Source organism: Chiloscyllium punctatum, chromosome 27 (genome assembly GCF_047496795.1).
Source record: "Chiloscyllium punctatum isolate Juve2018m chromosome 27, sChiPun1.3, whole genome shotgun sequence".
NCBI classification, from domain to species: Eukaryota; Metazoa; Chordata; class Chondrichthyes; order Orectolobiformes; family Hemiscylliidae; genus Chiloscyllium; species Chiloscyllium punctatum.
Genome location: NC_092765.1, coordinates 78,857,250 through 78,884,661, shown reverse-complemented (window position 1 = coordinate 78,884,661; position 27,412 = coordinate 78,857,250).

Sequence of the window (27,412 nt, the reverse complement as noted above, 5' to 3'; positions counted from 1 at the left end):
CAAATACTCCACTCCAACTGGTTTTCTATTGTCGATGTCAAAACGGACAATGTCCACAAACCCCAGCAGGTTTATCAAAGATTATTTCCCTTTCCTGAATGTCGGCGGACTCTACCAAATGATATCATTATTCACCAAGTGTTAATTAGTCACCTTCTTTTAAAAGGCTACAATTATTTTTTCCTCACAGCTGGCTGACTTCAAGCAATCCAGGATCTAATTTTCTGTTTTCCCTCTCCATCCTGTTTGAAATATTTATTTTCACAATAGCTGCTTTCCAGTCTGTAGGATCCTTTCCAGAATCCAAGCAGCTTGAAAAATAATAAATAATTATTTTACTAGCTCTGTTGTCACCTTCTCAATACGCTTGGAAGGAGTTCGTCAGGTGCATCACCTTACAATCTTTCAGTTCAATGAGACTTTCAAAGATATACTTTGTACTAATTCTAATTTCCTGCAGTTCCTCTTTTACACCAGCCACTTTTTTTTAGGCTTGTTTCGGTATCTTTCTCTGTGGAGACAAAACTAAAGCGTTCCTCTCAGCAGGCAGATGGTTTCTGTCAGCTAGTAATACATCGGAGGAAAGCACTCCGGAGATGGTGGATATGTCACCCCCCCCCTGCCTTTAATGTTCCAGAAAGAATCCAGTTCACTTTATCGTGAGTGTTAGGATAGACATGTCCCTGATGTGAGGCTACAGGTTCTACTGAAGGAGGGGACACAGCTCAGTGATTACCTCATATTTTAAACAAGCTGGTTTCACACTTTACACTTGAAATGAGTCCAGCATAGACTAAATTTTCCTCGAAATCCTAGGGAGGATAGTGCAGTGCCCTGCTCCTCGCTGTTTACACAGCTTCCCTTCTGTGTCGTCTCTGCTCCATTTGTTTTCCATGGAGCCAGACACTCTGTAAATGCAGTATCCAGAGTGAGGTCACCAGACCGTCGGACCTCCCTGAATGACCTCAGCAGCTGACAATACAAACCTAAGAAAAGTGTCCACAGACCCTCCACTGACTTTCCAAGGACAGGAGAAAGGCAATTTCCCACACACAAGGTGCACCCATTCAGTGTTGAAAACGCCTCCATCTCCTTAGTTTCTCTTCCTGGCTGAGAAAGACGTTACAACTCTGCACAGTCGCACAGTAACAGTTCCTCTGTCTAAAGCAGTTGACGATGGAACATTGCTTTTCTCTGTATCTCAGCAACTATAAGGGCCAGCACCAGTATTGCCAATGGAGTAGATCATCACACTCAGAGAAGAAAGTCAGTGGGAAGCTAACTCACTTTAAACAGACATCCTAAATAGACGTGATATTCAGGGATTTCGGAAAAGGGGAAACGTTAGAATAACTTTCCATTCTATCTTCCTTTCAGTTCATCATCAGCAATCCCTTTGCTCGCTTTTCCTTTTTCTCTCTCTTTCAGTCCATTTCTCCATCCATTCAATTCAAACCTTGCTCCACCTCTCCCTCCAACTCAACCATCCCTGATACCAGGATAAATAATATTATTTCCCAGTTGCTGTCCGTTATGAAGCAGGGTCACTGGACTCGTCAGATTATCTTTGTTTCTCCTCACAGAGGCTACCATACCTGTTGAGAATCCCCAACACTTTCAGACGCTGGAGAATTTTATTTCAGAACTCCAGCATCCACAGCTCCTTGGTGTATTTCACCTTTAATGTTGTTGTTTCCCGAGATGTAAGCATCACTGGCAAGGGCAGCATTTGTTGTCAAGACAATATGGATCTAACCACATTGTTGTGAGTCTGAAGACAAACTTAGTCCAGACTGGGCAATAATGTGAACTTTCTTTTCCAAAGGCTTTCAGTGAAAAATAAAGTAAATCCTGATGGTTTCTGTTTTACATGAGTGGAATTAGGTTTCATTCCAACTTTTGTCATTCGAATTTAAGCCCTGTTTTCCGCTGTGGTAGGATTTTAAACACTGCCTTTGGAGTCATAGCTTGTGCCTCTGAATTACCCGTCCAGTTGCACTGTCACTCTGAAACAGAGTCCTTATTCCATAGTCAATCTTCCCCATGCCTTAGTCCCTGTCAGAGAAAGATGGCGGGGGAATCAGTTTAAGTACCAACAAACAAAAGTATTTTGGGAAAAAAGAGAAAAGCTGATTGGGAAAAATAACACGTGAAATCACATGTTTCTGAATCTAACAATGATTTGTCTCAGTGACATTTTCATTGACTGTGACAGAGGCTGAGCTAGTTTCCTGGTGCTATCTTATCTAACTTACCTCATTAACGACCCATCGCACAATGTTGTCCCTCTCATTCAATGCCAGCCCGATTATCCCACCCATCCTGGATGGAGGTACTTGCCAAGGCCCGGATACCCCTGGATATTTCGTGATCCCAGGTACTGGTGTCATCTTGAAAAGGCCAATGGACAAACAGTTGAGTTTTCTCAGTTTCGAGTTGCCCTGCACAGGTTACCCCAAGCAGGGCAGAAAAACAGGCAATTACATCACGATTTTTCAACAGGTGTATGGAGGTACTGGTGAATGGGCTAGTACAGATGGGGACCATTCTCTTCCCATAGTAGGCTGCATCATCAGACCCACCGAGCATGGTCTGAACTCACCACTCAGCTCTCTGCAGTATCTGCGGTCTGAGGGAATGTCAGGCAATACAGGACAAGCACCAATAACCTTCCCCAATCTGCCAGGATAAGGGTCACCATTTTATCTCCCCTCCCTCACACTTACGGAACTGCTCAAACAAGGCTTGTGCTCCATCTCTCTCACTACTGCATGCAATACCTTTCCACCCCTGTCTCCCTCTCTCTGTCACCTTTGCAATACTGCCACATGGTGATAGAATATCCTGCAGGGGGCTGAATCTGGAATGTTCCAGATAATGCTCCAAATAATTTGTATTTTCAGGAAAATGTCAATGCCCTAATAGGTACACAGAAGGGGAAGGAGTAGAGATACATGCTTCACAAATAACATACAGTCCAAATCCATCATGAGGCCATTCATCCCTTCAAACTTGCTTTAGCATTTCAAAAGATTTCGGCTGATCAGGTGGTTTTCTCAGCTCCATGTTAGTGGAACTTTCAGTCATTCAACCCCCTGGGTTCCTGTCACTGAGCAGATGAGACTTGAGGCACTTTTACCTCGGTTAAATTCAAGTGCCTTTTTGAGGGCATTTCCCATGGGAATGGAGTCTCCTTACAATATATTCCATCAGCTTTATGCTTCTAAGTAATGATAAGTACATTTTACGCAGGCCAATAAATATATGCACTTATTTTATGGTTATCGACATCCAAACACACTTAGTAATTCTAGTTATTTTACAGCGCAGGTTCAATTCTCCACACTGTCAGAGGTTACCATGAAGGGGACGCTCTCTCATCCTCACCCTGTCTCTGGGGTGTGCACATCCTCAGTTTAAACCACTACGAGTGGTCTTTCTCAAATGACAGAGCAGCCCCATGTTCAATTGGAATTCTATTCTATCACTGTTATCATTTTAAAATTTACCTATGTTATCATTTCGGTTTGCATTATGGTCCTGGATGTTTTGGAGCAGTGTGGGTTTGTACCACTGTCAGCATTTCCCCCACACTGCACTTTCCTGCCCATTCCCCGATAATCTTTCATTCAGTTGTTATTTATAACCTGCTGGCAGTACCTCAAAAAATATTCAACATCTCTGCCTCCAATGCTGTGCGGGGAAGTGAGTTCCAAAGACATCCAACACTGAGAAGCAAAAATTAACCTCATCTGTGTGTAAGATGTTTTTTGTCAACTTACCGGAGAAAGAATATTATTACATTGGAAGCAGTTCAGAGATGTTGCACTTCACTTATTCCACGGATGAAGGGCTTATATTATAGAACATAGAACATAGACCATAGAACAGTACATCATAGAACAGGCCCTTCAGCCCACGATGTTGTGCCAACCATTGATCCTCATGTATGCACCCTCAAATTTCTGTGACAATATGCATGTTCAGCAGTCTCTGGAGGCTTTAACAGGTTACCCTTGGGATGAGCGGTGATCTTATTGAAACATACAAGACTATGAGGGGAGTGGAGCAGGTCCATATCCACTGGGTGTTTGCATAGTCGAAACTTGCTGCCATTGTCAGAGAACCTCGACAATGTGGAAGCAGGACATTCTGCCTATCGAGTCCACACCGACCCATCGAACAGCATCCCATCCAGACCTGTCCCCCTACCCACTCCATGTAATCCTGCACGTCTCACCTAACCTACACATCCCTGGGCAATGTGAGAGATTTATCATGATCAATCCACTCTCAGCTGCACATCTTTGGACTGTGGGAGGAAAGTGGAGCAATGGGAGGAAAGCCAAACAGACACGTGGAAAATGTTGGTAAGTTTTTTTTGCTTTGTTATCTTCTGTGAAGACAGAATGAAGTAAGTGCTTCATAGTTCTGCCATTTCCCTGTTCTCCGTCCTCCCTTCTCTGGTTTCAGATGTAATAAGCTGCGATTGCTTTATCTTACCTTTCACATTGGCATATCTTAAGAAGCTATTACAGTTCACGCGTAGAACGCTCATTGATATACTCTTCAGAAAAGCATGAATTTCTGTCTTAAACAGTTTAATGATGAGCATATATTTTGAGGAGCGTTTGCTCAGCTCCATAGCAAGAAGGACAGGTATTCATGTTGTAATTGGATAATTACTTAATGGACAATAAGTTGCAGAAACACGGGGTTTGACAGCTGAATACGCCGAGCCGGACATGTGATAGCTCTATCAGGATTTATATCGGGTACACAATCCAATTCACAGATCCAGCCGAGACACATATAAGACCAGATGATATACCTGTTCTGCACAGAGCACTGTGCAGACCAGTACCAATCAGCAATCTGTCCAGGATAGAATACTGTGCAGCTCTCACTAATCCATCTGTCCAACCTCGGGAGCAGTACAGACACACGGTCTGTCCAGCATGGGGCGATATGCAACCCACGCCAGTGTCTTGCTCTATGAACATTGACAATGCATCTGTTCAGTATGGGGAGCTGTGAAGTGAATAGCAGTGAATTTACTTGGAATTATGGAGCAGTTACCATCCCAGCATGTAGGACTGTATACACCACCCCAGTACATTGCTCAGTAACACTGTGTTAGATCACTGCCCAGTGTGGGGAAACTTACAGCCCATGCTGGAAATGACAGGATGTGCAGCTCCCATCCATTTATAGTTCCATATCTCCGTTGTACCATGACAAAGAGTGCCGTGGGTGTGCAACTCACTGCCAGAGAGATGGTCGGGAAAACAGTTTAAATACCAAAAATCTGAAGGACTTTGGGAAAACGAGAAATGAAGATTGAGAGACAATTTCATGCAAGATCAGAGGTTTCAGAATACTGAAGTGAAGATATTTCAAAGACATCTTGCAATGTGAGCCAGTATTCCCAGAAATGATGGGTGAACGGGATATCGGTCTGAGTTCAGATTAAAGAGGGTTTTACATGAGGATTTATTCTTCAGCTTTGTAACTGGGAATGGGGTCAGAAGAGTCTTCGACTCAATAGGCTGAATCTCACAATAATTTGTCTCAGTGCCATTTTCATTGAGTGTGACAGAGGGATTGTCTCCATGAGTCCTAACCAGTTTCCTGGTGCTGTCCTGTTGAATATACCTCATGAACTATCCACCCCACCCCATGCTATCCCTCACATTCGATGCCAGTCCGATTCTCCCACCCATCACGGCCAGAGTTACTCGCCATCTTCCAGATGCCCCTGTATATTCCGTGATCCCTGGTAGTGGGGCCGTCTTCAAAAGGCCAATGGGCACACGTTTGAGGTTTCTCAGTTTGGAGCTGCCCTGCACATTTTACCCCGAGCATGGCAGATAAGGATCAATTACACCATGGTTTGTCAACAGGGACACGATGGGTTAGTACAGAGGGAGAACATTCTTTTCCCAGAGGGGGTCACACTACCAGACCCACCGAGCATAGTCTGAGCTCACCACCCAGCTCAGTGCATCTGTGATCTGAAGAAATGCCCAGCAAAAGAGGACAAACATCAATAACCTTCCCCACTTTGTGAGGATAAGGGTCACTGTCTCTGCTCCCTCACAGTCACTGTATATCTGTTATAGCACCGACCCCTGAACAAGGCTCATGGTCTACTCCTCTCACTGCTGCATGTAGCACCTTCCCTCTCTCCCTCTCCCTCTCTCTCTCGCCTTTTCAATACCACCACAAGGCGGTAGAATTTTCTGGAGAATACTGATTATGTAATGTTCCAGATCATGTTCCAAATAATTCCAATTTTCAGGAAAATGTCAATGCCCCAGTATGTAACTCATAAGGGGAAGGAGTAGAGATGTACGTTTTATAGATCACATGTAAATAAAATCCATCATGAGGCCATTCTGCCCTTTAAATGTGCTCTAGCGCTTAATAAAATCGTGGCTGATCTGATGCTGATCTCAGCTCCCTGTTACAGGAACTTTCAGTCATTCAACGCCCCTGGGTTCCTGTCACTGACCAGACGGCACTCAGGCACGTTTACCCCGGTTTTCTTCAAGTGCCTGTTCGAAGGTATTTCCCATGGAGATGGACTCTCCAAACAATATATTCCATCAGCTTTATACTTTTATGTCTTGATAAGCACATTTTACAAAGACCAATCAAAAATATTCACTTATTTATGGAAATCAATATCAAATTGCAATTAATAATTCTGATTATTTCACTTGTCTCACCTTATTTTATTCAGCCTAAGGCAGCTTCTAAACACTTTTCTCGTTATAAATTACTATTTACAACAGAGAACGATTTTATCCTCACCTGTTATCTTGACAGTTTTCTAAATTGTACCTTTTTTCCTTGTTCTGAAAGTTTCTCTTGCCTATTATCTGTGTCTGTTTCTGTCTGTAACAGTTACACAGTCTCACACTCAGTTGGCTGGATGACTGGTTTGTGATGCAGAGGTATGTCAACAGCGCAGGTTCAATTCCCCACACTGTCAGAGGCTACCATGAAGGGGACACTCTCTCAACCTCACCCCATCACCTGAGGTCTGGTGACCCTCAGGGTAAACCACCACGAGTGGTCTCTCTCTAATGACAGAGCAGTCCCATGGCCCTTTCAAACTGTATTCTATCACTGTTGCATTTTAATTTTTTATCGATGTTATAATTTTGTTTTGCATTATATTCCTGGATGTTTAAAATCTATGTCATTTGTTACCACTGACAGCATTTCCTCCACACTGCATATTCCTGCCGAATAATTCTTGACTCCATTGTTATTTATGAACCTTCTGTCTGTGCCTCAAATAAACAATATCTCTATCTCCAGTACACTGCGGGGAAGAGAGTTATAAAGACTTATAACACTGAGAAAATAAACAGAAAATACATCTGAGATTATTTTCTATATCCTTACCTAAGTAACGATATAATGACATTGGAAGCAGATCAGATATGTTACGCTTCACATATTCCAGGGTTGAAGGACTTATACTATGAAGGCTTTAACAGGTTACTCTTGGAATGAGAGCTGATTTTATTGATACATACAAAACCTTGTGGAGACCGGACCAGGTAGATGCCCACTGGGTGTTTGTATAGTCCAAACTTGTCATTGTCATAGAATCTCTACAGTGTGGAAGCAGTACAGTCTGCCCATCGAATCCACATCAAATAACTAAGCAGCATCGCACACAGACCTGCTCCCCCCTCCCCATGTAACCCTATATTTCTCATGACTAACCCATCTAACCTACACATCCATGGGCACTATGGGCAATCTAACATGGCCAATCCACTCTAAGCTGCATATCTCTGGTCTTTGGGAGAAAACTGGGGCGCTGGGAGGAAACCCCCACAGGCTCGTGGAGAATTTTCAAACTCCACAGAGAGGATCGCTAGAGGTTGCAATTGAACCCTTCCATTCCTGACAAAGGGCTTTTGCCTGAAATTTCGATTTTCCTGCACTTCAAATGCTGCCTGACCAGCTGCACTTTTCCAGTACCACTCCAAACTAGACGTTGGAATTGAACCCAACCGTGATAACCACAGACCGACCATGCTCCTCTGTTAGATGTACACGTTACTTGTGTCTGACTAAACAAAGCTGCCTGACTTCTTCCGATCACTGAACCTGACCCAGTCTGAGAACTTTATCACCACCCATTTCACAAACCTGGTTACATTTAAAATGTGTTGTAAGCAGTAGAGGAGTGGGACTAGTAAAGGAAATGGTGACACCCTCCAACCTCAGTCAGAACAGGAATAAGGAGAAATTCATCAAGTGGGAATTCATTCAAATCGGAATTCTCTTTCCCAGAAGTTTGGGATGGCTGAATCTTTTGATTATATCGACGCTGGCTTCGTCTGATTTTCCATAGACAGGCGAATCAGGGATAATGGCGCATAGAGAGAAGTGCAGCTGGGAACACAATGAGATGAGCCACGACCATATTTACTGGTGGGGCAGTGTCAAAGTGCCAAATGCATCACTCCCCCCCGCCTTGTCCCTCAGCCCTGTGTCCTAATGTTCCATTCAGACCTTCGGACCTGCAGCACGGCAGATCGAGGCTACTCCGATGGTTCGGTGTAATTTCAGAAATATTCTTGGGAAATCCAGGCCAGTTCAGCAAGTGAATCCCACTCCCCAATCCCTCTTTCCAGTCTTCACCTCTCCGTAACTTCTACTCCAGATGTAGGTCATGTTACAGACCAGATTTACTGGAAACAAAGCCCCCGGAGACTCCCCACCCAGGGTTGACTCACAAAATCCTCTGCTCTCCCTGAATGCAACATTGTACAACACGACTTCTAGAAAAATAACCAGTTACTTTCCAAATGCAGAACTTTAGAAAGTAAGAAATGGGAACTGCAGTGAGCTATTCGGCCTCTCAAGCCTGCACTGTCAGACAATACGAATATGGCTGATCTACTCCAGTGCTGAACCCCACTTTCCTGCTAACCCCTTTTATCCCTCAACTCACTGATGTGTCAAACACAAATCCAACCCGTCTGTAAATACATTCAGTGACCCAGCCTCCACAACTCTCTTGGTTATGGAATTCCAGACATTCACTACCTTCTAATAGGAGACATTTCTTTACAGGTCAGTTTGAAACCGATGTCCCTATTTCTGTATCTATGTCCACGAGTTTGAGACTCTGCCCAGGAACGGAACCACTTTCTCAACATCTACTTTGTCAAGTCCCCTCAATATCGTGTGCTTTTCAGTAATATCACCCTCATTCATTTCAATCACAATGAATAATTACCTCACCATTTTAGGTGTACTCAATAATTCAACCCTTTCATCTCAAGAACCCGCCTAATGTACCAATCTAGTTACTTGCTGCATCAGCATGCTGACTTTATCTTTCAGACACAGGAATACTCCAATCCCTTTGTACTGCTCCTTTTTAGGGAGTCCTCTCCATTGAGCAGCATCGCTTTTGGTTCTCAGTATCATCCTGAAAATTGGACTCAGCTCCTTCATTCAGGCTATCAGTATAGATTTTAAATAACTGATGCCATTGGACTGATATTTGTGATACTTCAGGAGATACACTTTTTCATAAAGAACGATGAATCCTGACTCTCCGATTTCTAAGTGTTTACCAATTGTCATCCATGCTAATATATTATCCGTCATTCTATGAGCTTCTGTCTTGTGTAAGAACCTTTATCTTGTGATACCTTGTGGATAATCTCTGGAAAGCCTCGTGTCTACTAGTTCCCCTTCATCAGCTCTGCTTGTTACATTCTCAGGGATCTCCAGAAAAACTTTGCGTGAATTTACAGGCAAAACATACTTTCCCTTTCACAAAACCATGCTGACTCTATGTGAAGCTTTTCTAAATGCCTTGCAATCCCTTCCTTAATAACAGACTCAAGCAGATTCCCAGCAATAATGGTTAGGCTAAATGTTCCTGCTTTCTGCCTCACTCTTTTCTTGAAAACAGACACCACGTTGGAGGATCTCCAGTTACTCTGGAACACTCCTGTAATCCAGGGAGTTATGGAATATTTCACACAGTGCTACCAGTCACTCTATAACCACTTATTTTAAAACCAACAATGAATTACTGCTGACCTGCCTACTCTTAGCCTTATCTGTCTGTTAAAAACCTTGTGCTTTTGGTTAGAGGCAGTTCAAGAACTCCCACCTATTGCTATTTTGATTATATCATTGAAATACTTCTAGGGCCTCCCCCTGTGAGGAGTGATGTAAAATACTGGTGTGAATTATTTGCCTGTTTCCTTTCACCAGTTCCCCAGTCACACCCTCCAAATATTCTCAATATACTCTCCTGCCTTTCTTTCGCCCAAAGACCACACACTCATCTTGAACGATTTTATCTAATATATATTCGGAAAAGCTCATGCTGTTTGTTTTTATATTTCTTGCCAATTTTCTCACATCACATCTTTTCTTCCCTTTCCCTCGCTTTTTAGATTCATACAGTCATATTGCGCTCAAACAGATCTTTTGGTCCATCTTGTCCAGGTTTTCCAAACTAAACTCGTCCCATCTGATTGCATTTGGCCCATATGCCTCTAATATTTTCCCATTCATATGTCTGCCCTAATGTATTTTAAATGTTGTCACTGTACTTGCTTCTACCACTCATCCTCTTCCATAAGCGCACCACCCTCTGTGAGAAAAAGTTGCCCCTTAGTCCCTTTTAAATCTTCCCCTTTCATCTTAAAGTTATTCCATCTATGTTTGAACTCCCCATGCATTATAAAAGACCTCTTCTATTCACCCTATTCTTGCCTCCCATGTTTTCATAAACTTCTATAATGTCTCCGCTCAACCAGGTAAACTCCATCTGATACTAACTTCAGGGTAAACACTGCAAATTTGAAACAATATTCAAAATGACAAGTAACCAACTCTCAGCCCAAATTTCATACTGTGATTTGTTTTTCTCCATATTACAATACGAAGGTAGCATGAAACTCTTACTAGTGCCAAGAGGAAGACAAACAAATGAATTCATTTGTCTAAAGGGGGTGATGATCTCTACAGTGAAAATATATCTCTGGCCAGATCTATATAATATCACATGGTCAAAGTTCTCCCTCCTGGTCTCCCTATGATCTTGTGTGATTGTGTTTTCTTTACCTTTCACTCAATAGAGAGAATTTCTTTTGCCCATTCACATCTTAACTTAAATCCATTCACATCATTCACCGCTGCTAAAGGGACGTTTAACTTTTGCCACTCCGTCCTATCCCGGTCACCCATCCCTTACCTCTGGCTAGGGATTAAAAAGACAATTTTCCAATCCTTTTCAGTTCTGAAGACGTGTTACGCTGGACTTGAGACGCTGGCACTGTTTTTCTATCTCTGCAGATGCTGCTAGATCTTCTGAGTTTCTCCAGAAATGAACAGGTGCAGCACAAATTTTCAATTATGACTGGAAGTGGCAGGCCTGCAAACTTAGGACTGATCTGTTAGTCTTGGGATCATTTCGCCCTCTCTATCAGATGTTAGACCTGCTGTTTAGAATGTAACCAGTCAAGTGAAGTAGCTTTAATGGGTTGTCATCAGGTTGAAGTACACATGGTTTTCAATTTCAATTCCAAATACATATGGATATTGGAAATGAAAATATAAAAATTCCTGGAGAAACTGGGAGCTTTGTAGAAGGGTCACTTCACAAGATGCTGCCAGACCTGCTTAGTTTCTTCAGCAATTTCTATTTTTGAACAAGTTCCACAGACGTGTGTCAAAGCTGCTCAAAATCCCTTTCCGACAAGAAGCGCTGTACACTGGGAAGTGAACGATACCACAAGGTGCACAAATTCCTTGGTTCCATAACTGCATAAGGCTGGCATCACTGACACTACAGAGCTCTTAATCATATTCAGGGAGAGAAACAGAGGGAAACATATTCACTTCAAACATAGAAGATGGCATAACGGGAAAGGAAAGAATTCAGATAAATATGTTAAAGTATTTCAATAATGTAACAAGTTGGAGGCGTATTACCACGAAGAGATCCTCAGCAGAATGAGAATATGAAAATGGAAGTGTTACAACATCAGAAACCAGGTCGGGTCACCTAGTACAGGGCTGATGGGTGAACGGGGCTCGGTGTGAACTGGGGCACAGTCAGTAGAATTGAATTGCAGATACTGCAGCTCAAACTGGGCATTTATGTGATGCTGCAGATCGCAGCAGCAGCAGCAGAAGCAGAACTGCATTCAAACACAGTCCGTAACTTTTTTCCCGGGATAATCCCTCAGAGTACCACTACCATCAAACCCATCCACGGTTCAGTGATGAGTGTGTGTGAACATGCTGGGGTCAGAACCATGTGTACCTAAACCTAATGACAACCCATTAAAGCTACCGCACTTGATTGGTTGCATTTCAAACAGCAGAACTAACATCTGATAGAGACGGTGAAATGATCCCAAGATGAACTGATCAGATCGCAGCTCTGCAGTCCTGCCACATCCAGGAATAAATGTCGATGCACTACTAAACAAAGCACTGAAGAGAGAGGGCGCCATAAATATCCCCATCCTAAATAATGAACCAGCCCTGCACATCACTGTAAAAGTCAAGGATGTAGCATCTGCACCATCCTCAACCAGAAGTGTTGTGTGGATGATCCACCTCGCCCTCATCATGATGCCCACAGAATCCCAGATGCCAAATTTTAACCAATTTGATTTGCTGCCCGTGAGATGAAGAAACAGCTGAACACAGTAGATTATGACAAAGACAATGGGCCCCGACACCATTCCTGCAATAGGACTAAAGACTTGTGCTGCACAACAAGCCGTGTCTCTGGGGAAGCTGTTTCATTCCAGCTCCAACTCTGACATCTCCCTGGCAATGAGGAAAATTACTCAACCATGTCCAGTCCCTGAATAGGAGAATCATTACAATCTGACCAATTACCACCCCCTCAGCCCCATCACGACAGTAAAATTGGTGGGAGTTCTTTCTGACAGAGCTGTCAAGCAGTACAGAAATGACCTGCTCAGTGTGGTTTCCAATAGGTTCGCATGTGGAGATGGTGCTGTTGTGGAAATGTCACTGGATTACTGATCCAGACCAGGCTAATGCTCTGGCAGCTGGTGGAAGTTAAGAACAATTAATAAAATATCGAGATATAAATTCTGGTGTCAGTCACAGTGACCAAGAAGCAAATGTCGTTTGTAAACATCAATTTCTTTCCCCAGTGTACTTTCAGGAAGTGCATTTCCCGTGCTTTCACGGTCTGGCCTAAAAGTGACTCCAGACGCACAGACATGTGATAAACTCTTCAATGGGCTCTGAAACAACCAAGCAAGACACTCAATTGTATCAACTGCTCTGAGGACATAAAGGCTAGACCACCTAGCACCAGCGTCAGTATTGGAAAAGGGAATGGGAAACACAGTCCTGTACACCCTGCATAGATTTCCTTCCTAACATCTGAGAGCTTGTGACAACATTTACAGACCTTTCCCACAGACTGCACAGAAACATCGGGAATAGAGTAGGGCATTCAACACATTGAGACTCCCCCATTCTAGTTCATGGCTGAAAATTTCATCAATACACGTTTCCCACTTTATGTGCATATCATTTAATGGGATTACTATCAGGAAATGTAAACTGCATTCGTCATTGGTCCTTTGACGTTGCTCTTCTAGTAACGTTCTCCTATAATGCGTGTTTATTCAACGTGCTGTGGCTGCAGTCCACGGGCTTTAGAAAATGAGTAGAGATCTTAGTGAAATATATAAAACACTGACAGGGTTAGATAGATTGGAAGCAGGGATGATAATTCCCCTAGCTGGGACGTCTAAAACAAGGGCCCACAGTATTAGGTACAGCTTAACCACTCTGCATTGCGAAGAGAATAAATATCTGCACTCAAAGACTGGTAAACGTGCTGTGGCTGTAACCCGATTAGTGAATTGAGGACCTTTCTTTATAAAGCGAGCTCCCGTTCACTATGACACGATTCCATCCCTGGCACCAGCTGAACAGTAAATCTCAGCCTCAGTATTCTCTGTCTTCAAAATGCACCCTCAGTGTTTTCAGCTAAAACAGTCACCCCAAACTCAGCTCCCACAACAAGCCTGTCATCCCAGAAATCAGTCTGGTCATCCTTCACTGCTCTCCGTCAATATCTGATATGTCCTTTATTGACTAAGGAGACCAACACTGCACACAATACTGCACAATGTTCGAGATGGGGTCTCACCAATGGCCTGTACAGCTGCAGTAAGACACCCTTACTCCTGGACTCAAATACCCCGGAAATAAAGGTCAACACAACATTTACCTTCCTAACTGCTTTCTGGTCCTGCAATATTGCTTTCAGTGACTGGTGCACTGGGAGATTCAGATCCTTTTCAATGTTAGAGCTACTCACTTGGTGTGTCTGTGTATACTGCTCAGCGTGTCAATGCCATTCCCAGTATTGACTTCTAGATTCACTACTCACTGTCCTGTATACACCTCAGCGGTCTGCACAGCAGGAAACAAAAAAAGAGCATGAGTCCCTCTAAAGAGTAACTTTTTCCAACCTTTTCAAGTGATAGGCTGCCATTCTCTTTTTCACATCAAAGGTGACAATGTCACATCTACCCACATTGATCTCCGTCTACCATGTATTTGCCCATTTACTCCACTTGTCTTAGTCACCTTGGAACTTTTTTAACATCCGGCTCACCCACTCAAAATACGACATCAGTTAGTGCCATCAACAACTGGGAAATATTGAATTTGATTCCCTCTCGCAAAAGTTTGATGTTTATTGGGAATACCTTGGGTCCAGGCGCCCATTGCTGCTATAACCCCCAAGCCTTCATTCTAAACAAAATGCTCTATTCCTGCTCACTGTTTCCTTTCAGATCTCCCATTCTAAAACCATGACCATATATTAGTCCCAGTCCCTTAAGATTACAATTTGCATATTTGCTAATCGTATTGCTTTTCCATAGTTTTGCTAATAGTCACTTTCTCAAACATGATTCTCATTTGATAAATCTCTGTTGACTTTGACTATGTCCATTACTTTCAATCCTAATAATTTCTTTAAATCGTTCATTTGCTAATTTCATTCTATTCCCTTTTTTCTCACCAGATTAAAGTTTCCTAGTATTGCTGGGAAAAATTCTTTTTTGTTTTGTTTTGTTTTCTTCCATGAAGTCATAACTGAAGCATTTGATTCATAGTTCTACTATTGCCCTGTTCTCCATTCTCTCTTCTCTGGTTTCAAACTGTAAAGAAACTGCACATTTTCCCTTAGTTTTACATTGACTTACTTTTTGAAGTTGGTTCCAGTTCACTCTTATAACTGTTGTGAATATACTGTTTCAAAACTCATCAAGTACTGTCATTAGCTGCTCAATGATTTACCTACCACAGCCATACGATCACATGAGCATAGACCCTATACTGTCAGAAATGCAGCGCGATCTACATTAGTCCCACTCCCCTACACGAGACCCATGGCCGGGAATGTTATGACTCTTCAAAAGCTCATCCAAGTAGTCTCTAACGGCTATGAGTTTACCCGGGACAACTCCCCTCTCAGGAAGTACATTCCAGACCCCAACATACTTTGGGCGAAGAATAATTCTCAAATCCTCTCTAATCCTCAAATCCTTCACTTTAAAAATGTTGCTCCCTTGTTCTTAGTCCTCTGACTAAAAGGAAAAGCTGCTGTCTATCCACGTGGTCCATGCACCTCGTAATTGTATCCTTCTAAATCGTGTTCCACTCAGCTTTCTCTGCTCCAAAGTAAACAAGCCGAGGTTATCCAGCCTCTCTCTATATCTGATATGCTCCAACCCAGGAAACATCCTGGGGAATCTCCTCTGCATCCCTTCCAGTGCAATCACATCCTTCCTGTAATGCGTTTCCCAGAACTACACACAGTATTCTATCTTGCCTAGCCAAAGTTCCACATTGTTCTTATATCTATGTCTCGATGAACAAAGACTGTATTTACAGGACCGTATGTTTCATTAAATTGTGTATTACCCTGTTCAATCACATTAAGGGATGTGTGGAGAAGCTCCCTCTGAACTTCCCAGTGTTCTGCCACTCATTGAGTGCTTCACTGTCTGGTTCCTTCTTGCAAAGTGCATCACCACATATTTCTCAGGGTTGCATTCCATCTGCCATTGATCTGACCATCTGACCATTTTATCTGTATCTTCCTGAAACATAAGGCCTTCCTCCTCACTGCCAACCAACGGCCAATCTTTGTATCAAACACAAACTTACTTATCACTCTCCCCCAACATCCTCCATATTCACAGATACACCATTTAAGAATACCATAAATGATAAGGTTAAAAATCACACAACACCAGGTCATAGTCCAACATGTTTACTTGGAGACACTAGCTTTTGAAGCGCTGCTTCTTCATCAGGTAGCTCTGCGCTTTGAAAGCTTACATCTCCGAATAAATCTGTTGGACAAAAATCTGGTGTGTGACTTTTAACTTTTTCCACCCCAGTCCAGCACCAGCACCTCCGAATCACAAATAAAAAGGGACGCAGCACTGATCCCTATGGTACACCATTGGACACTGCCCTCCAGTCACACAAACAGCCTTCTAACACCACCATCTCTCTCTTAACACTAAGTTGATTTGGATGCAATTTGGCAAGTCACTAATGAGCCCTACCTATCCCCTGGTTATTCTTTTCTGCTTGCTACACTTGCAGAATATCTGGGGAATCTCCCTAATCTTGCTGTGCCAGCAGGTTTCCATGCCGCTGTTAGTCAGTCCCCTGCAAGTGAAGAATTTCCTTCTTATTGCAATCTTAAATGGCCTATCCCTTGTCCTGACATTACTTGCCTTAAATGTAGTGTATAAGCTTAAAAATGTGTTGCTGGAAAATCGCAGCAGGTCAGGCAGCATCAAAGGAGCAGGAGAATCGTGCTTTTGTGTGTGTGTGTGTGTGTGTGTGTGTGACAGTCCCAGGCTGTGTGTGTGTGTATGTGTCTGTGTGTCTGTGTCAGTCCCAGGCTGTGTGTGTATGTGTCTGTGTGTCTGTGTCAGTCCCAGGCTGTGTGTGTGTGTGTGTGTGTGTGTGTGTGTGTGTGTCTGTGTGTCTGTGTCAGTCCCAGGCTGTGTGTGTATGGGACTGAAGCAAAAGCCCTTCTTCAGGACTTATGCCCGAAACGTAGATTCTCCTGCTCCTTTGATGCTGCCTGACCTGCTGCGACTTTCCAGCAACATATTTTTAAGCCCTGATCTCCAGCATCTGCGGTCCTCACTTTCTCCTCCTTAAATGTAGTGTAGACAGCCAGAGATGCATCCTGTTTATTTCCACCTTGTATTATGTTTATTGAATTTTCTACATTTCACATCTATCACCTTTCATTCTTTGAAACTGTAGAGAACGCAGGCCAAGTTTCCTCATCAGATAATCTGGCCATCTCAGATATGAATCTGGAGAATGTTCAGAGCACTTCCTCTGCTGTCAGTATATTCTTTCTCATATTGGGCCACCAACACTGTACACAATACTCGAAGGTATAGTCTCAGGAACACGCTCTGAAACTGTTTCAACATGCCCTTCCGTCTATATTCTGATTCCCTTAAATGAAGGCGAGCCTGACATTAACTTTCTATTTACGTATATTCCTCCAATTACCCTTCAAACAATTCCGAAGTTTATCAAGGATGATTTCCCTTCCAGAAAAGCGTACTGATTCTCTCCAACGTTGTTATTAATTTCTAAATACGTAATAGATTCCAACAGTTTCCCTACATATATCAAGTTCATTGGCCGACAATTCTCCACAGTATCTCTTCTTCTCTTTGTAGATTCTTGTATCCATCCCATTCACCTAACATGCTTGGATCACATGTATTAACTTCCATTTGTCTACAATGGCTCCCGGCTTATGCAGCATGTGCAGGAAAATAAAACATAGTCATTGACAGTGCAATTAATACTTCTATTGCTGATTTCTTTCTGACATTTTGATATGAATTACATCTGTTTCATCAGACGGACCAACGTTCAATCCAGCTACATTTTCAAGTACTACCCGGTTCCTGACATGACTTTCTGTCTTTTGTTCCACAAGTCCTGTCCGATCACTTGGTATTACTGGGTGATTTTCTGGATCTTCCTCCATGAAGACATACGCAAAGTAACTGATTATTTTCTTGACCATTTATCTGTTTTTCACAATAACCTTTCCTCTCCCAATTACAACTTTCCACATTTGACCTTGCTTTTGTTTTGTTTCCTTTGAAATATACATCATAGATTGATGCAATCTTTGTGTTCCTGTTTGTTAGCATGCATGTTCTCGGTTTGATTTCCTTATCAGCTTCATGGCACTCCGTTTCTGGATCGTTAATTTCTGATAATTCTCAGGTTTCCACAATATCTGGAATTCTTCTGAAGTCACTTCCTATGATTAATATAATTTTTAGTTTGTTATATTAACAATCATTAAGTCATTATCTCACTCTTTGGTGTTTGTACCTTAAAGAAAGAGACGTATTTGTCAGACTTTGCGGTATTTCTGTAAATCTCCTGGTCCAGACCAGATAGATCTAAGAATATTGCAGGAGAACAGAGAAGAAATTGCGGGGGACCTGGCTGATACTTGTGCATCATCGCTGGCCAGGAGTGAGGTCCCGAAGTGCAGGACGGTAACGAATACTGTACCCTAATTCAAGAAGTGTTGCAAAGAATAACCTGGGAACCATAGACCAGTAAGCCTAATATCTGCAATAGGGAAGTTACTTGAGAAGATTCTGACAGATAAGATACACATGCATTTGGAAAGACAGGGTTTGATTAGGAACAGTCAGCATGGCTTTGTGCATGGGAGATCATGACTCACAGACTTGTTAGAGGGCTTTATTAAGTGACCAGCAACGTTGACGAGTGCAAGCTGGTATAATCAGTTTCTATGGATTTGAGTAATGCCTGCAATAAGGTTCCACATGGTGCACTCCTCTGGCAGGATAGATCGCATGGAATTGAGGGCAAGCTGGCAAATTAGATACAAAATTGCCTTGATGGTAGGAAGCAGAGGGTGATACTAGAAGGATGCTTGTCAGATTGGAAGCATGTCACTAGTGGAATGCCTTAGGGGTCAGTGCTGGGATCATTGCTGTTTGTTATCTGTATAATGATCTCAGTTAGAATGTTCAAGGCATGATCAGTAAGATGGCAGATGACACTAAAATATGCGGGATATTGGACAGTGTGGAAGGTTATCACAAATCGCAGCAGGACCTTGATCAACTGGCGACATGGACCGAGAAATATCAAATGGAGATTAATATACATTAATGTGAAGTCTTGCATTTTGGAAGGACAAATCAAGGTCGGAGTTTCATGGTGAATGGTTGGGCCTTAAGAGGAACCTGGAGTTTAGGTGCACGGCTCTCTGAAGGTGAAAATATAGTTAGACGGGGCAGTGAAGATGGCTTTTGGCCCACTGGCCTTCATCAGTCCGAGCATTGAGTAAATAATGGGAATTATGCTGCAGTTATATAGGACGCTGGTGAGACCATACTTGTAGAGTTATGTTCAGTATTGTTCACTTTGCTAAGGGAAGGATGTTATTAAACTGGAAAGAGTGCAGAAGGAATTTACAAGGATGTTGCCAAGGACTCAGTGGTCTGAGTTATAAGGAGAGGTTGGACAAGTGACTAATCTTTATTTTAGAGTATATGACTCTGAGGGGCGGTCTTTTAGAAAAGTATAAGATCATGGAAGGCATGAATAGAGTGAATGCACTCAGTCATTTATCCAGGGTTGGGTAATTACGGACTGGAGGGCATCAGCTTCAGATCAGAGGGGAAAGAATAAAAGGGAACCCGAGGAGCATTTTTTTTTACATATTGAATGAGCTGCCAGCAGAAATTGGTGGGGTGGGTACATTCACAACATTTGAACAAATACATGGATGGGAAAGGATTAGAAGGAGACTGGTCAATGGCAGTGAAATTGGGTTCATTGTGAACGGACATTTTGGTCAGAATGGACAAGTTTGGGTCGAAGGGCCTGTGTCTGTGCTGTAGGACTCTATGACTCTAACAACCATTGCTTGTTTTCCACTGAATGTTACACTGTACTTTTCCAATTCACTGGAGCTAACTTGACCCTCAAGCCTCCAGGCTTCCATGATCTTTAATGCTGCTCCTTTTTTCCATGCTTGTGAGGTGTTACGCTATCACTTATTGTCTCCTGAGACAGCAGTAGAGGCTAGGTTTGATACATATTTGGTTGGAAAGACTCAGTCGGAACGTGAGACGGATTTGGAGGATGGAATGGTTTATGGCTATTCCTAGTTATTGTATCCTTATGTCTGAAAATAGGTGATGATATGATGTTACGTTATCACAGTTTTAAAATAACAGGTCCACAATGAAATAAGATGTGCCTTTCGCTTTCGTGTTGTACTATCTGTGGTGTCCTCATCCTCAGGAAGCAGTGAAGACTCAGTTATTGAAGATATTCAAGGCTGAGCATGACTGATCTTTGCTGGATAGGAGAGACAGGAGATGGATGTTCAGACACATTGGGATCAGACATGAGCATTCTGAATGGTGCCGCCAAATGGCCAACGACGGCCCCTACCCCATGTGTTGTTCCCTCGATCCACCTCTCAAGGCTGTTACAGAGATAAATGATGTCGCTGCCCCATGTTTTGTTCCCTCAACCTATCTTCGATGCTGTTACAGAGATATACTGCTGTCCCTCCCCCGTGTGTTGTTCCCTCAATCCTCCCTCGAGGCTGTTTCAGAGATATACTGCTGCCCCGACCCCGTGTGTTGTTCTCTCAACCCACCCTCGAGGCTGTTAGAGAGATATACCGCTGTCCCTACCCCTTGTGTTGTTCTCTCAATCCACCCCTCGAGGCTGTTACAGAGATATATTGCTGCCACTACCCCATGTGTTGTTCCCTCAATCCTCCCTCGAGGCTGTTACAGAGATATACTGCTGCCCCTACCCCGTGTGTTGTTCTCTCAATCCATCCTCGATGCTGTTACAGAGTCGGGGGCCACCCCAATCAGCCACACAGGCTTGTTACAATGAGACGGGAGGAGACCATCCTGCCCTTTTAAGGGGATACACAAGAATATGGAATGAAGTAATTCAGCTCGTTGAGTACATTGCACAGCCGAGGAGGAGGCCATTCAAACCGCCTGAGCTGCTACACAGGAACAGGAAAGTGGTCAGTAACAGGAAACAGAGAGTAGAGATAAATGTTCATTTTCAGTTTGCAAAGCTGTAAGTTATGTCATGCCTCAGAGATCACTGTGGTGTCATCAATGATCAATAATCTGAATCAAAAAAATCTGGAGGAAGGGACTGAATAGTTTGAAATTCCATTAGCTCGTACACCAAGGTGATCATTCAAATGTCATCAAATGGAGGTTAGTGAGCAACCCTTCAACAAAAATAAAATAACGTGAGATGTCTTTTTTTGGCAGGAAGGACAAAATAATGGCAATTAATTTAAATGGAGAGTGATTACAGGACTCTGTGAGACAAGCGGTTTCCATTTTTCCTGAGACATAGAGTATATGAGGTCAGTCTGCAGTTTTGGAAGTGGTTTGGAAGGTATTTGGAATGAAGCTGTTTCTGGCAAAATTATCGGGTTGAATAAGGAATCTTTTATTGCATCTGCTGGGGCATTGCTGAGACCACATCGGGTACACTGTGTGCAGTTTTGGTCCCCTAAACTAAACAAAACTATGTAGTTCTTTTCGAAGATTTTCAAAGATATTTCTCTTTACGTATTCCTGGAATGAAGGCCTTTTGGAATGGGAGATTATCATTTTCGATTTTCCTGCTTCTCGGATGCTGCCGAGCCTGCTGTGCTTTTCTATCACTGATTTCCAGCATCTGCAGACCTCACTTTCGCCGACAAATCTCATTGATCCATACATTGTTTGCTGCAACGTATATCAGCTGGATACGTATTTTCTCTTAAGGAGACTGAAGCTGGACAATTAAGATGTATTGATATTAACAAACATATTATAAAGACATCGACCAATATTTACAAATTACGCAGACGTAGTCATCAAATTATAAAGTAGGGATTTTTTTGCCAATGAATTGCACTGCATACAACAACAACAATGATGCCCTTGCATATCATCAATTATCATCCATTCCAGACAATGTTCAAGGAGATCGCACATGGTCCAGTTTGATGTTCAGTTGACATTATTGTAAGGTTTAACACAGAGAGGGAGAAAAGTGTTCCCTGTCTGAGAAGCAGCAGCCGATTGATCCTTCTCTCGTAATTTGTTCCTCCCAAAAGCAAAGCGTGAGACCATAAAATCCCTGAGTTACCTTTACCACTTGTGAAGGATTCCTGGTGAGGATTCATTGGAGTCTCTCCACTGCCTGAATCAAAGGGAATTCAGCCAAATCTAACTGCTCCAGAAAGAAATCCCCCAACCAGCAGCTTGTGTGAGCAGAATAACTTCAAAGGCAGAATAACGTTTGGGACACTCTGTCATTTTACCATTTGTTACGAGGTCAGTTTTCTGTGTCTCACGTTTTTCCAGAAAATGACCCAGTCTGGGCCCTAAGTCATTGGTCATATCACTAAACTGGTTCCATTTAAAATTTGTTGTAACCAGTGGAGGAGTGGGACTGGAAAAGGAAACAGTAACCCTCCGACAATGTTCAGAACATAAATGAAACATTCTCAAAGGGCTGTTCAAGTGGAACTTCCATTCCCTCGAAGTTTGCGGTGCCTGGATGTTTGTATTTATTCAAAATTGTCTTTGTGAAACATTTGACAGATAATTGAATATCGGAAAATGGTATACAGACAGCAGAGGGCTGTTGAGATCACAATCAGATCTTATTGAATGGTGAAGCAGTGACAAAGTTGTTAATGGGCCACTCCTCCTCCTTAGTCCTATGTTCCTGTGATGCATTCATCCCCTCAAAGCTCTTGCACAGGAGCAGATGGAGGCTACTTGCTCTAAATACCTAGTCAATAGTAACACAGAATTTAATTCAGTCCCTCAAGACTGTTGCACACAGTTTGGTGTGGGCTGGAAAATGTGATTGGCGAATCCAGGCTGGGTTCGAAAGATGCCTCTGACCTCTTTGCAGAGTATCTCCTCTCTGCAACTTGTACTTCATTTGTTGGCCATGTTGTGGACTTAGATTCACTGTGAAGACAGCTTCTACACCTCACGCAGAAATGATTCACAAAATACTTTGCAACATTAAATTACGTTCAGGAAAATTACAACCAATAACTTTGCAATTACAGAATATGAGAACATAAGGAACAGGATGCGATTATTTGGGCGATCTAGCCATTTTATATGATCATGGTTGATCTACTGTTCCCATTAACTCCTCTTAAATGCCCAATTCTTCACACCCTTCAGATCTCTGACAGGTCAAATATCCATCTACCTCCTCCTGAAATACTTTCAGTGATCTGCCCCCCCCCCCTCCCCCCCCCGCCAACTCTCTAGCCCAGATAATCCATGATGGTCATTAACCTCTCTGAGAGGAAATGACACTCTACACATACACCGTCACCTATTGATATGAACAAGAGGTGAACACAGGGGCTCAGGAAAGAGGGAATGGGCTTGATATCAAGGCAGTATTGGACTGAGGATGACATCAGGACCACCTACTTATTTGAGCTTAACCTCCCCACTGGTCGGGGTCTTTTAGAGCACAAAGCAAGTTGTTTGTGGTTGGTGACCGACAATCCTCTCAGTCCCGGGACATCTCTTAGGAGATCCTCAGGTTAGCTTCCTCAGCACAAACATCTTCAGAAGCTCCACCAATGACTACAACCCCCACCCCATCATAAGATCAGTAGTGGAGATGGTCTCTGAAGATTACACAATGTTCAGAACATTTTGTCCCCCCTCAGCTCCTGAACCAGTCTGTGTTATGTACAGCAAGACCTGGACACCATTCAGGTTTGTGCTGTTAAAGTGTCAGTAACATTCATGTAACAGGATGGCCAGGCACTCTACATTTCCACAATTAAAAGAGGAGCTCATTCAGCATCTCAAGCTGGTTACACACGAATATGTGGAATCCATTCAGCCTCTCGAAACTACTGAACAAGAAGAGGGACAGCCCATTCAATTCTCATGCCTGTTACACAGGAAGCAAGGGGGTCTGGCCAGCACATCGAGCTGTTAAACAGGAACAGGCAGAGCCCAATCAGATCCTCAAACCTGTTCCATAGCATTAGAAGGAGGACATTCAGCCCCTCGAGACATTTATACAGGAATAAGAAGGTATCATTGATGCTCCAACATGACAAATCAATGGAGCAGAGACTGCATGCATGGACGGCTCACAATGTTCCTCGTGGCTCCATTGCCTGTGGAGCACATGACACTTTAACATGGTTTGCTGGCAGTGAGGAAGGAAGCCAAATGTTTTGTATCAAGTCTCAAAGAGTTATCTTCCATCTCCGACAAGACAGACCCATGTTCTCCATGGAGGTCAGAAGCTATGGGAATAGTTAACTGTTTAAAATGAAGGCATTATGTCTGCTGGCGGGATTGTGGATAACGAGACTTTCAGTGCAGGATCACACACCAAATTCACTGCGTTACTGTGGGGAGAGTTTATTCAAAGACTGGCACTCTGTCTCTCTCATGCGACGTTGGGAGTGGGTTTGGGGCGGGGTGAATATTCTCAGAGGCTCTTACACTATCGGCAATCATGGAAGCAGAGCTAAATATGAAGCCATAGAATTTATCACTGTATCAGTGTTTATTTAGACATTGAGTGAGTGACAGTCCCTCTCCCTCAAGGTTCAATGCAATCGCCTCTCATTCTCTCACAACGTCAGAGATGAATCTTCACTCATTCATTATAGCACCATCATCCCAGGGATAAGTTTGGTGAAACTCAATTGAACTCTCTCTGTGGCAATCATTCCTTATAAATGCGAGAAAACCAGTCCACAATACCACAAAGACCGCCTCAACGAAACTCTCAGGGTTGATCACAACATTTCTTTATCCTCATTTTGATATCTCCGTTTCTTTCCTGTGCCATTAAAAAAAGCATTCATTCACTCTGCACTGCGACTGAGATGGATTTTGGAAGTTCCTTACATCTGTCTGTCAGCATCAATAAAGCCAGCACCAGAGGTGCCAGTGGAAATGAACATCATGCCCGAGGAGACACTAGGAAAGAACTTACTTTAAATAAGGAATGGTCACCTACCTCATTGGAAATGAGCTGAAAGAATATGGGATACAGGCAGAGGAAGGAACTATCTTTTCTTTTGTTCTTCCCTCACGGTATGCTTGCAGCCCTTGTCAGGCCAGCATGTTATGCCGATCTTGCACTGAGGGGCTGGTTCAGCTGTTCCACAGGACAATAAAGTGTAAACCACATTGTTGGGGGTTTGCAGTCACACAGAGACCTGATCAGGGAAGGATGACCCATTCCTTTTCTCTAAAGGACATGGGGCAAGCAGATGGGCTTTTTACAATTAATGATGATGGTTTCATTTCAATGTCACCCAATTCCCTTTATGTGATATCAACAGATCACTATTCCATGGATCGAGATTATGAGTCAATGACTTGAGCACCATGCACTATCTTCTCGTCTGACAAATTCTGTGCAGAGAACAAGAGAAACATCCCAAGTGCAAATATTTTGTAATGGACACCACCACTCTGTCTCCTGCCATTACACAGATATACACAGAAACACACCACACAAACCTACACCACTACCACCCTACCTCCTGCAATTAATAAGACCTATCCAGAAACACACACACATAAACCTCCACCACCACACTGTCTCCTGCCATTAAACAGTTATACAAAGAAACACACACACAATTCTCTATCAACAGCCTGTCACCTGTCATTAAACAGATATACACGGAACCAAACACACACATACCTGTACTACCACCCTGTCTCCTTCTCTTATACAGATATACACAAGAACACAGACACACACAACTCTCCATAAACACTCTGTCTCCTGTCATTAAACAGATATACACGGAAACACACACACACACGCAATCATCAGCAACACTATCTCCTGCCATTATACAGATACACACACAACACTCCACGACCACGCTGTGTCCTCCATTAAACAGATATACACAGAAAAAAAATCACACACAAAGCCCTCCATAGCCCACCAGTCTCCTGCCATTAAAGAGGAATTCACAGAAATGCATGCATATCAGCCTCCACCACTACCCTGCCTCCTGTCATTATTCAAATATACAGAGAAAAACACACACTCTCACACACAAACACACACATACACACGCACACAAACAAACACACACATACACACACATACACCCACAAAATATCTTCACCATCACCCTGTCTCCTGCCATGAAACGGAAATACACAGAAACATACAAAGACAATTCTCCACCAATGCCCTGTCTCCTGCCATTAAACAGATATACACAGAAACATACATGGACAGCCCTCCACCACCACCCTGCCTTCTGCCATGAAACAGATATATCCAGAAACACACAGACAACATGCCACCACCAACCTCTTTCTTGACATTAAACAGATATACACAGAAACACACACACAATCCTCTAACACAACGCTGTATCCTGCCATTAAACAGATATACACAGAAGCACACACATATCACCCTCCACCAACACCCTGTCTCCTGCCATTAAACAGATATACACAGAAACACACACACACCACCGTCCAACATTACCCTGTCATCTTCTATTGAAGAGGTATGCACAGAAACACACACAACCCTCCACGACTGCCCATATCCTAGCCTGAAACAAATATGCACAGAATACAGACACATAACCCTGCCTCTTGCCTTTAAGCAGGTATATAGAGAAACACACACACACACATTCAGACACACAGACACACACACACACAAACACACCCTCACCCACACAGCCCTCCACTACCACCCTGTCTTCTGCCATTATACAGATATACACAGAAACACAAACACGCAGAAATATCCACCACAACCCTGTCTACCAATCCCTGTCACCTGCCATTAAACACATATACAGAGAAACCCACATACCACCCTCCACCACCGCCCTGTCCCCGACCATTAAAAGATATGCACAAAATAAACTGATACACAATCCTGCCTCCTGCCATTAAACAGACATACAGAGATAAAAAACACACACACACAAAAGAAAACGTTCGGCCACCACCTTGTCTCCTGCCATTAAACAGATATACACAGAAACACAAAAAACACTCCAACACTACCCTGTCCACTGCCACTAAACAGACATACACAGAAACACACACACACAACACTCCACCAGATCCTGTCACCTTTCATTAAACAGATATTCACAGAAATATACACACAGCACTCCACCACCACTCTGTCTCCTGCCATTGAACACATATAAACAGATATGCACACTGACAAC